Here is a 12898-nt window from a genome sequence, read left to right on the forward strand (position 1 = left end):
ATAAAAAAATATAAAAAAAAAAAAAAGAGAGAAGAGAGAGAGAGAGAGAGAGAGAGAGAGAGAGAGAGAGAGAGAGAGAGAGAGAGCGGGAGCGCATAAATTTTGGATGGGGAGGATCTGGGAGGAGTTGAAGGATAAAAAGGAGTTGAATATGAGGCAAACATATTCATGAAAAATTTTTAACTGGAAAAAAATATTGGGACAGCTGTGAAACAGGTGTCTCACCAAAAACATCGGTGTCCTTTCATCCATACCCCTGACAGAGAATAGGGCAAGAAATTCCAGGGTGATTTCCTACCAAAGAGGGTAATGAAAACAAAGAAAAAGAATATAGAGACAGATCGTCCTGGGTCAACGGGATATGAATCCAAGGACTGGTGTGCTTTTCAGAGGAAGGGGACAGAAAGGTGACCCAGAGAGGGCAGGCCTTGGTGGAGAGAGGCGTAACTGTTTTATGGAGGCTTTTCAAGTCCTAAACACTGCAGTGGACCTGGGAGGGACTGGTAAGGCTAGTGAAAGGCTCCACAGCTGGGCCTCAGAACCAAGGTAGATTTGAATGTCTGCTACCTTCAGGGCAGTAATTTGAGAAGGACATGTGACTCCCAGGTGCCAAATTGGAAAGTGGGCTGGTGGGTGGAGCCTCATTTAGGCGTGCAGCTGGGCTGCAATCTTCAGAGGGGGAAGGGGTCCATAGAGGGGTCTCACACAGATGCAGAGTGCCTTGGCTACAGATTCCATTTAGGTAAGATTCAAAACCAAATGTATTGGTTCTAGGAGAGGCCTGGAGAGTGGCCACTTGGGGTGGGGGTCGATGCTGGGAGTGGGTATTGTGGGAACTTCAGGGCTGCTGGAACTATGCAGACCAGACTAACCTCGAACTCAGATCTGCCTGCTTCTGCCTTCCTCTGGTGGTGATTAAAGGCGTGCCCCACCATACTCATCTCTCCAATAGGATATTTAGATCTGCATACATAGTTGGATCTCAGCACCCACAGATCCAACCAACTTTGGGGAAAAAAAACAAAAACAAAACAAAACAACTTGAGAACAATTTCCTTTGTACTGAACACACGGGCTTTTCTCCTTACCGTCACTTCCTAAACAGTTCCATGACGATTGCCTCGCAAGGGCGAATGAAGAACATGACAGAAGGCCCGAGTTTCCCATGAGGACCCTGTTGGGTGTTCTGAGCAGGTATCCAGAGCTACAGGCATGCAGGGGGAAGGCAGCTGGGAGGCAGACATTTCCCCTGGGGACACAGCCTAACACAATTATGTAGAGAGGACTCGGAGACCATTTAGAGTACACAGGAGGATGTGCGTTTACTGCTAAACAGATTTTGCACCATTTTACATAAGTGTCTTGCATGTCCTTAGATTCTGGTATCCATGGGGGTGGTCCCAGAACCAGCTCCCCAACAGGTGCCACATTAAATCAGAGTAATTAGTACATCTACTCCCTTAAACATTTTAGAACATCTTTGTGTGAGAACATTTAAAATCACTAATCACTTTTTTGTTTTTGTTATTTTTTTCCGTTTTTTGTCTTTTTTCCCTGTTAGAATCTCATGGAACCTAGGTGGGAATTTATCCCACGTAGTTCCAAAGATGGCCTGGAACTCCTGACAGACCTCTTCTCGCATCCTGGGAATGTAGCCATGCACCACACACTCCACCAGTCTGACAACTGAAAACATTAGTTCGGGCCTTTTATGTGCCAGGGATGGAGCTGGGAGCCAGATAGACCAAATCCAGGAGAACTCTGTGGCCGATGTTGATGCTAACAGGTGGGGCAAGCGGAAGAGGAAGACTGAAGGCGAGCCTTCCCGGAAGGAACTCGGCGGAACACCTACAGGGTGATGCTAGTCTTGGGGACTCTCAGAAAAGCTCCTGGGAAACATAACTTACAGGAAGAAAGCTAATGGACCCATCAGGGGGTTAGGCACAGGGAGGTGGAGGAGAGAACGTGACACTGGATGAGGGGCAGTGTGCAGAATTCAACTCTGTCACAGGCAAGAGTGCTTGTTGAGCGTGAAGGAAGAGCATTGCTGAATGATGAGCCTGCACGTGCAGGCAGAAGCCCAGTCCTGGAGACGGAGCCACTTAGAAGTAGTTGCTCAGGTGAGAGACGGGGCAGTCTGGTACTTGTCTGTAGCCATAGAGATGGGGAGATGTGCGCAGTTTGGAGAGTTAGGAAGCACAGAGTGGAGCTGGAAGGAAGTGATGGAAGGTGCTAGGCAGCTGTGGTTACCACCTGCTTATAGGTTGCAGAGCAAGAACACTGAACTTAACTAATTAAGAAGTAAATAAATTAATTTTTGTGGTGTTGGGGATTGAACATAGGACCTTACACATGCTGGGTAAGGGATTTCCCATTGAGGTGCACCTGCACCCCTAGTGTGCTTGCTGCACACACCTGCTTTCTGTCTCTATCTCTCTCTTTAGAGACACAGTCTTGTTGACTTGCTCAGGATAGAATAAAACTTGCAGTCTTCCTGCCTCAGCCTCCGAATGGCTGGAATTACAGGTGTGCAGCACCAGGCCTAGCTAAACAGTTCAGAGATTTGTTATTTTTTTATTTTCAGATTTATTATTATCAAGTTTAAGTATGTGAATATTCTGCCTACATTTGTGCATTGGACTGTGTGTGTGTGCCTGGTGTCAGAAGATGTCAGAAGAGGGTGCGATAACCCTTGGGACTGCAGCTATGAGTGGTTGTGAGCTGCTATGTGGGTGCCGAGAATAGAACCCAGGTCCTCTGCAAGAACAGTAAGTGCTCTTAATCCTGCTAAGTCATCTTTCCAGACCCAAGAGACCCCCTCACAATGACTGAAGAGTTCACAAGAATATTTTACAATACATTACAATTGCCACAAAGTAGAATTTTGGAATCTTAAACAAGTAGTTAATTTTCTTTTCTTTCATGGAGGGGGGATGTTAATACTGATAAACTCACTAGTTTATGTGCTGTCTACCGCTGCTTCTGCTTCGTAATATCAGTGGATTTAACAGCGCACACAGAGTCAGCAAAGCCTCAAACATTCACCACAGCGAGTAGCTCTGGCAGAAGACATCAGGGAGCAGGTAAAGAGAGGCAGCAGAAAGCAGCGGAGGGCTAGGCAGGAGGAGAGATCAACTGCACGCTTGCACACTAGGTAGATCACTCTGGCTGCAGGATGGGGAGGTGCAGAGGAAGCAAAGAAGTATGACAGTAATTTAGAGACACTTGCAAGCAGTTCAGGCTAAAGACAGGGCAGCTTGGTGTTTGGCTGTAGCCAAGGAGATGGAAGGAGGTACACAGAGCTAGCAGGACAAGATGGGAAGATAACTATGAGACCAGGTGCAAGGTGCTTAGAAAAAAATGTTAATGTTTAGCTGGCGATTCCAGTTAACAGAGACAGGTGGAATACATAACACACAGCGTTGCCACATTAAAGTAAGAGCGTTCCATTGGACTTGAACTTGAAACAGGAAGCAGATATTTTTAAAAGTAGAAAGTGTGCTTTCAGTATTATATTATATTGTGACTTTATTGTCACAATGCTTATTGTTTTTCTGAAACTCAAATTTAAGTCCGACCTTGATCCTTGAAGTCTGGAAGCCCCATGGCAGATGCACCACAGTTCTCCAATGGGAGGTTTCTATCAGGAGGGTGATAAAGCACACTGGGGAGCTGGGATGATGGTACTTAGGGGTTGTGAGAGAAGGAAGGAGTGCTCCCTTTCTGGGAGGCTCTGGGGGAGGAGCTATATGGCAGACAGTGGATCTGTTCGTCCGCATTTAATTCAAGTCAAAGGAAGGAATCAGTATCACGGGGAACTTGGAAGAGTTGGGGAATTTCTTTATGAGAAACTCTAAGGTCCAGAAGGCACCGAGGAGAGGCATTAGGAGAGAATAGAGGGGGCCTGTGGTCCAGGAACACCATGGGAACATTCTGAAAGCCTCTGCCATTCCTGAAAGACGATTGCTTCTTTGGGTTTGGAAAGAGGTGAGGTCAGTAGGTGGCTCACCATTGTTCTTTTTTGCACATGTGTTTATGCGGGCACACATGTGCACAGCTGATTTGTTGAAGTCGGATAACAGCTTGTGGAAGGAGGCTCTAGTCCTCCACTGTGCGGATCGCAGTACAGAACATAGGTCATCAGGCTCCATGACTAGTGTCTAGTGTCTTTACTGGTTGAGCTATCATGAAGGCTCTGGGCCAGTCTCTCTGTCTCTCTTTTGAAACAGGGTCTCACTATGTAGCCCTAGCTGGGTGAGAACTCACTGAATAGACCAGGTTTTGAACTCACAGAGCTTTGCCTGCCTCTGTCCCCTAACAACCTGGCATATTGTTCTTAAAGGGTTCCTGCAACAATTCCTTAGATCCTCCATGACAGATGAAGACTAGTGTTATTAAAATTGTATCTGAGTGGAGGACTCAGTTCCTTTTCCCAGGGTCTGTGAGACATGGGGTTAAGGAGTTGCCTTTGGAGGGACTGGAGAGATGGCTCAGGGCTTAAGAGCACTGGCTGCTCCTCCAGAGGTCCTGAATACAAGTCCCAGCAACCACTTGGTGGCTCATGACCATCTATAATAGGAACTGATGCCCTCTTCTGGTATGCAGGTAAACATGCAGAACATTTATATGTAAAATAGAAATAAAATATAAATAAAAAATTTAAAAAAGGAAGTTGCCATTGGCATTAAAAACTTGTGCTTTCCCCCTAATGAAATCATCAAAAGGGGATCTCTCCCCCCAAGTGGCAGAAGGTAATAGGTCTGTTCAATATGTTCTAGGGATCTGTCTCTCTTGAACAACCAAAAATGGGCAAGCTATTATCAGGCCCATAACAAGACAAAAAACAAACACAAACACCCATGAAAAAGTGACACTGGCATTTGATAGGACAGTGCAACACAAAGACCAAGGAGACAGCACCATGCATGCACTAGAGTGTCAAACTCTCCCACCATCACACTCGCTGCCCTGTGTGTAGACCAAACAGAGCTTTCCTGCACTGTTGTGCAGACTAGGAGTCTCGTGGAGTTGAACACACACCTGTCCCTTGACCTAGCTGTTTTACTCCTAAATATTAAGCACATATGTAAACAAGAGAGTCAAGCAAACAACAACAACAAAAAAACCTGTGTGTAAGAATATTTGTAGAAGCTTTATGTTGGGGGAGGGTAATAAATTGGGGATATTTGCACAATGGAATGTTTCAACTTCTGACACACATAACGTTATGCATGAGCCACAAAGACATCCTGGAACAGCAACAGAAGAACACAAACACTGTACACTCCCATTTCTCTGATATTCTAGAAGTAGCTAAGAACCAGCTGAACCGACAAAGCTCAGAACAGTGCAGGAATGGAGGGAGCAACTAGAAGATGCTCAGGGAGTTGCACGTGGGCAGATGGAAGGACACCTTCTCGCCAGTTCCTCCCTGCCTCTTTGTACCTGGAGGAATATGGAGATGCCAAATATGGAGATGGGAGAGGACTGGTGTCGGTGAGAGGGAAGGTTTGGCTTTTTCCTCACACATTCAATACCCACCCTCCAGCCAATGGCTTGTTGCGGATGACCTGCAGGCTGAGAATGAGTGGCTAAGATAAGATGGGCTGAATACGTTTCTCCTACAGTAGAGTCTGAAGGGCCTGAAATGCATCACTTAATGGGAGGAATTGTAAGGGGGGGAAGAAGTGAATCACGACTCTGAAGATGACTGGATAGGACTATCATTCCAGTTCGAGAAGCTCTTTCTTCCCCGGTCCCTTGGGGCTGGAGCAGAATCTCGTCAACTTCCTGTACTGTCTAGCATTGGCTCAGAACTTTGCTAAATGGTTAAATAAATAGAGGAGTTTTGGGCAGGGTAGGATAGGGCTTTGCACGCATCTGCAAAGCAATTTACTCAGAGAGTTGGTTTTCTTTCCAGTTCTGGCTGGAGCCATTGAGGGTTGAAACCTGGCTGGCTGGCTTTGTATCGCTAGATCACTGACCCTGTTCTTTTCCACGTGCCTTTTGTAAACCATCCTTTCCAGTCTAAGAGCAGCCGGTACAGTGACAGTTGAGAGGCAGCTGCGGACTCTGGTGGGAAGGAGGCCAGACCTACATCCCTTGTTTGCGCTTCCTAGTAAGAATCTCTCCTCGTGATGACTGCCCCCTGGTGGCCCAAGTTCATACCAGACCCTGCTGTCAACACCGATAATAACTACTCCCTTCCGCTGGGCAGCAGAGATGTGCTGTTTTGCTCTACCAAGTCTTTCTAGGAAGTCACTAAGGGAGGTGCAACTACCACACCCCCATTTTACAGGTGAGAAACTGTATCAGAGAGTACTGAGCAATTAGGTGAGCAGAAAGACGGGGTTGGACTGTAGGCTTGGGTGTCTGTGACTCCAGAGCCAGAGTTAAGGTTGATGCCACTCTCCGGGTGGCAGTTTTGTTTTTCATTTTCAAATCGAGGGAAGGGTGAGAAGGGAGGACACTTTAACTGGAGCACAGTCAGTGAGCAGAACTGCCATGATGGGTGTTTGGATGAGGAGTGAGGGGCGGGGCAGGGGGCAGGGGCTGTGATAAACTGAGGAGCCATGGGATGGGATGCTGAGTCCTGGGCTGGGGCTGTGGGGGCAGAGTGGCCACAAAGCCACAACCATCATCACGGAGGATACAGTATCTGGCATCTGGTGCTTTCTTTACCTGGAGGGTCTCTGAGGCCTCCTGCCACTGTAAAGAGGGTGGGGGACAGTTAACCTCATTCCCATTTTACAGATTAGGAAACTGAGGTTCCCGGATGCTGGACCTCAAATTCTGGTATTTGATATTCTTCCTAGGGGAAGGCACTTGACTTTTTTCTTCCTCTTTACTGTCTTCCTTTCTAGAACCCTGGCACTGTATAGCTGTCCACTTTGGTTTAGAATTCACTCCGCAACTCTCTCATGGTGCCACTGCCTTCACTGGAACGAGCTGAAATGTGGCATCCGTTTAGATGGGGTTCTCATGTCTATCTAGTAAGGGCAAGGACAGAGTGGTTAGCCGAATTTGATTTCAAGTTAACAACAGATACTTTTTAGAAGCTTCAGAGTGATCTAACACTGATTTGGCTATCACCTACCCCAAATGCATCCATTGTTGACTAAAAATTCAAGTGGAAACTGGGTGCCCCATGCACAACAAACACATTTAGCTACCTTAATGTTAAAAAGAGGCCCCACTCTGTTGCTTCACTCAGGCCTGGAGTTATCTGACTCCTCTGTCCCTCCTCCCCAGACCCTTCCACCTAGAGAGCTCTGATAGGAACCCGGCTATTCTGGGAACTGCAAGGACCTGGTGACATGGAGGAGAGGAGAGGGGAGGGTACAGATGACCTCAGAGCATGGAGGCCAGTAGACTGGTGGGGAGAGCGGAAGGCAGGCCACAGGCTTTGCCTAGGGAATGGCAACGGTTTCATATTCCCGAGCAGGACCCAGTGTGGGTGGGAAGCAGATCTCTCTCTCTCTCTCTCTCTCTCTCTCTCTCTCTCTCTCTCTCTCTCTCTCTCTCAACCCCCAGGGTCTTTATCTCCTCTTGCTGTACTATCCCACTTCCAGGAGCTCATTTGGTGATGTCTAGTCCCCTGATAAGGCATGTGTGGCCCTGTGCCTGGCCCGATAGTGTAGAGACTGGAGAGTGTGGAGTGTGTTGCTGCTGTCAACATGGCCTCACGCCATCTGTCCCCAGCTCACAGCACTCTCAGGAAGGGGACTTTCTTCTCTAAGGTCAGAGTTATCTTGAGGACGCCACGCACCTTGCTCTTCAGGCCACACAACTAGTACACGGGCCATTGGGGCTACAGAGCGGAAAAACAGCTCAGGGGAAATGTGTGGTTACATTTGGTTTTACTGAGGGGCGGAGTCCCCACGGCCCTCCTCTGCCTGAGGGAGCCATGCCTTTGTCTGGGCTTTTATGTATCTGTCTTGCTCCGTCATTTCTAAAAGGAAGACTGTCCAAGCCAGGGTACTCCACCTTGTTTCCCTGGCACCTGCCCCGGGTACCGGCCACACCTGCAGGAAGGAGGGACAAGCCCGCAGCTGCCGAGGTTGGATGTAGGATGCCCAGGGGCAGATGATCTGTACCCGGTACTTCGGGGTCTATGGGTGTCCTTGCACTTCACAATTTGACACTTTTGCTCCTGCCGGATCAGAGGGTCCCTGCTCACTCCTTCCCTTTAACGGCTTCCAAGGGTGGAAGGCTAGGAGTTGCCCAAGCACATGCTATCTTTTCCCAGGTGTACAGTGAGAGGCCCCCAGCTCACCGCACTTCTGTCTGTCTTTCCCGGTAGTCCCAGCAACCTGCTTGAAGCTGATTTTGTCCCATCTTTTTCTCTGATATTCACACTGCCTTCCAACTCCACTTCAGAGACTCAACACACTCTAAAGCAAACTTCAAACCTTCCTTCTTTCAGGGAGGCATAGCAAAGGGCTGCGGGGGTGGGGCTTCTTTTCCTTACTTACCGCGCACCGGGGGAAGATGGGAGACCTGGGACTCAGTGGGCGCTCACACAGGGAAGAAGTCGGCGATGAGTTTCTGCTCAAGTCCTTCATCCCAGCTGGAGAAAGCCACCCTGGCCACATCCAGAGTCAGAGTCAGTGAGCTGTGAATCCCAGCCACTGAGCAGGCTCCAGCAGGGATGAGCTCACCAGGATGTGGCCTAATGGGTTAACTCTTTGCAGGCTGTTGGCACAGGCACTTGAATGTGGCTTTCTCAGCTCTGCTCAGCCACTATTAGACAAATCTTGTGAAAAATTAATGAAGCTTTTCTGCAGCGTGCCTTTGAGTTTCAGGAGAAGTGTGTACTTGGCTGCTGATGGGTGGGCAGGATGACTCCCGACCTGGGCTCCGCAGTCCTGCAAGGCTCTGGGTTGGAGGAGGCTTGAGGTGCCGGTGGCAGGTTATCTGTTATGCCTGGCTCAGAGCCTGCTGAGACAGGATTGATGGTGAGATATGGGCCTCTCTAACTGCGTTGGATGTTGGAGACGTATGTGTAGAGTTAGGGAACAACTTCAGTTCCAGGATGGGAGGAATGCCTCTGGAGACATCCCAGGTCTCACAAGTATGAGTCTCTGCAAAACACCAGTAGACCAGAAGTCTGTCTGTGGAGCACGGCTCTGGCAAAGCAGCTCCCTCTTGCTTCTCCCAGCTGGCACGACAGTGCCCCCATTGCTCTTTTTGTGAGAGGCCAGTTGTATCTGTGAAGATAAGGAAGCAAAACATGGCACAAAGCCTTCCACTGTATGACCCCATCAGCCTGTGCTCGGGGAAGCCGGTGTGAGCTGTGGTGTGGCCGGTTCTCAAGACGTTGATGGACATCATGTGATGGATATTATTTAAGATTCGGGTGGCCAGACTGACTGCTGTCCTTCTCCCGACTGTCTTAAGAACATGGGAGTCATTGTTAGTGGGGCAGTGGGGCAGGAAGGGTACCTCACTACTACCAATGGTATATTGGGTGGAGGTCTTCCCCTGTGGACTGTAAAATGGCTTCCTCAAGAGTCATCCGGGGAAGCTTAAGGTCAAGATCAAAGTCATGGGCTCTTCCATCTCAGGTGTCTTGATTTCCTTAACTTGCAAAGATGGGGGGAATTCTTACTAGGGAAGGCTTTGCAGGGAGAGGGATGGGCTATGTGAGCAAGCTTGGCTCCTCTGTGAAAATTGAACACTTGTACTTAGGGAGCCATGGAGGGAACAGATAGTAGGGAGGACTCAGGGGAGTTTGAGTTTGAAGAATTTAGTGGATGTCACTTCTCTAATGTTGGTGCCTCTTCCTTTATGCTCAGATTGGCTTGTAAAACTGGAGCTGCCATGTGCCAAGGAGCCCTGGGATAAATTGCACTGCAATGCAGACAAGAACTTATTTTCCTTTAAATTCAGACTTCTGTGCTTTCTTTTCCTGTAGGGTGTGGCTACGTGGTGCAAAACTAACCATCAATAAGAGTTGATCCATAAGCCCTAACTGATTTCTTCTATGCCAGTCATTATTCTAGGCATTTTATCTATATAATAATTCACTATTTACAAAGCCCCACATGGCAGATAAGGAGGTATATTGTCATTCTCTGTTTGGCCTTGCACAAATTAGTTCTCTAAGCTTTAATTTATTAACTGACCAATTTATTTATTGATGTTAGCATTCTTAATTTAAATTTACATTTATTTATGTTGTGTGTGTATCAGGTGTGTGTGACAGGACATGTGTGTAGGGAGGTCAAAGGACAACTTGTCAGAGTTGGGAGTAGGTTTATTTATTTATTTATTTATTTATTTATTTATTTGTTTGTTTTTGGACAAAGTTTTTCTGTAGCTTTTGGAGCCTGTCTTGGGACTCGGTCTGTAGACCAGACTGGCCTTGAACTCACAGAGATCTGTCTGACTGTGCATATGACACCACCGCCTGGTGGGGGTAGGGTTTTTTTTTTTTTTATTCTACTTCTCAGGTTGACTGCCTTGATCAAAGGCTTGGTGGTAAGCACCTTTATCTACTGAGTCATCTTGCTGGTTGCCACCATGGAGAGTTTTTGCTTTTTAAACAGTGAATGAATGAGAAGATGCATATTGCAATTGCCTAAAGAATATACACGTGAAATGTGTATTCACAATATATGCATGCGGAATATAGACATACATTCAGATGAAATTAGGGGTCAGACTCAGACAGCAACTATGCCATCTGTAGGCTCCCTCTAGCAGAACAGAGGAAGTAAGAAGCCAACTTGCTCTAGGGTAGGAGGCTTTGGGTGTCCTGAGCTGATGAGCTGCTCTTGAGGTTTGGCGTTGATGTGGCAGTAAATAAGTCCCAGCAATTGCCTCTTTTTCAGACTCATTTCCAAGTCTGTAGCTCACAATGTTTCTAGCTAGGTTCTGCTGCCCCTTTCCTGGTCAATCCAATTTCCACATAATCAGGGACTCTAGCGTGACTAACCTTCCATGTGTAGGGATGGATGGGTTTCCAACACTAGATTTCAGAGCTGAAAGTAGGAATGATCCGAACAAACTAGGATCAACTGGTTTCTTTAGTAAAAACTAGTGACCAGTGCATTGCCACTTAGAGTCTCTCTGCTTGTGCAAGTGGACCTGCTCCTTCTAGAATGTTCTTTCTGCTCATCTTCATTTAGTTGACTAAGATTGGCCTCCCTCCCTTGTAACCTTCCTCCTCTGAACCTTCATAGTTGTTCTTTGACCTATCACACTTGATAACCATGTCTTGTGTCTTCCCTGCTTTTCCTAACAGTCTCTCAAGCTCCTTGGAGGGCTTTTCCTCAATTAAAAAAAAAAATGAAATGTGTTCAACATACACAAATTGGAAAAGTTTCCCAGTTAACCACTGTGTGTGCCCACAATGCAGAAGAAACAATGACCAATGCTCATTCTTTGTAAAAATTTGTTTCCCTCTTGCCCATTTTTTTTAATTGAAGCAAATTTCACTCAACTCTTCCAAGCATCATTGTAAGGTAGACATGTTTATATCGCATGGATCAAAGTGCCTGTCCCTCCTTCCTTTCTCTGGTTTAAAAAGCTGTAGCCCAAGCTGATGTGGGAGTGATTTCTTTCTAATCTGTTGTTTCATTAGTTAAGTAATAAAGAAACTGCTTGGCCTCTGATAGGACAAAAAATTAGATAGGCAGAGTAAATGGAACAGAATGCTGGGAGAAAGAAGCTGAGTCAGGCAGTTGCCATGATTTTCCCACCCAACACAGCCACAGGTTAAGATCTTCCCTGGTAAGCCACCTCGTGGGCTATACAGAATATTAGAAATGGGTTAGATCAATATGTAAGAGCTAGCCAATAAGAGGCTGCAACTAATGGGCCAAGCACTGTTTAAAAGAATATAGTTTCTGTGTAATTATTTCGGGTAAAGCTAGCCAGGTGGCGGGAAACAGCCCGCCGCTCTTATTTCAACACCAAGCCTGTCAGAACCATCCAAGGCATTGAAACATTCCTTTGTCACGTGCTCACTCAGCCCTCAAGTGTGTACCACTCACTTTTTTTTCTCTTTTTCTTTTTGAGACATGGTTTTTCTGTGTAGCTATGGTTATCCTGGAACTCTCTCTGTAGACCAGGCTGGGCTTGAACTCAGAGGTCCGCCTGCCTCTGCCCCCTGAGTGCTGGGATTAAAGGTGTGAGCCCTGGGTCGACTGTCAGCTTCTTACAGGCAGTTTCTTCTGAAAAGATCCACACAGCACGCAGGTGTGGCTCTTAGTACCCTGCATCCTGAGACACTTCTAGTCAGGATTCTCTTTCCTTTGCCCCCCCCCCTTTATTTATGGAGGATATCAGCTTTTCTGACTTAGGAGATTTCTCATATCATAGTGATTTTTTTTTCTCCTTAAAAAAATCATTGTTGGGCTGGAGAGATGGCTCATCGGTTAAGAGCATTGCCTGCTCTTCCAAAGGTCCTGAGTTCAATTCCCAGCAACCACATGGTGGCTCACAACCATCTGTAATGAGGTCTGGTGCCCTCTTCTGGCCTGCAGGCATACACACAGACAGAATATTGTATACATAATAAATAAATATTTTTTAAAAAAGAGAGAAACAAAAAATCATTGTCTTATGAAAGCACCAAATAAACATGTATGTGCCTATCTTATACAATACGATGCATATATATAGGATGGATAAACTGACCTAATTGGCATACGCATTACCTCATGCATTTGTCATTTCCTCACATTCTGGTCTTGGCCGAATATTCCTTCTTGAGTCATTGAATATTTCTGTCCACACTGTGCGGCTTGTGTCTCTCATTCTGCTATGGCTTTGGCCTCAGATTCTCCTACAGTGCCTCAGTCCAGAAGAGGTTCCCAACTCTATGATCATCAGATGCGGTACCTGGCAGTGTCTGTACGTTGCTTGGTCCTTACAGTAGCCTGTGGTACAG

At 46.8% G+C, this 12898-nt stretch overlaps 1 protein-coding gene across 1 annotated transcript in view; it reads right to left on the reverse strand.

The window, feature by feature from the left end:
• The window catches only part of Pirt (phosphoinositide interacting regulator of transient receptor potential channels), a 14515-nt gene extending 5935 nt beyond the window's left edge, over positions 1–8580 (reverse strand). Inside the window, exon 1 of the mRNA XM_050162492.1 lies at positions 8475–8580. The gene's annotated coding sequence lies outside the window, so the exon portion shown is untranslated. The remainder of the gene's footprint in view (positions 1–8474) is intronic.
• Between the last annotated feature and the right edge of the window lie 4318 nt (positions 8581–12898).

This window comes from Alexandromys fortis, unplaced genomic scaffold (assembly GCF_014885135.2).
Source record: "Alexandromys fortis isolate MF-2015 unplaced genomic scaffold, M_Fortis_MF-2015_v1.1 scaffold_84, whole genome shotgun sequence".
NCBI lineage: Eukaryota > Metazoa > Chordata > Mammalia > Rodentia > Cricetidae > Alexandromys > Alexandromys fortis.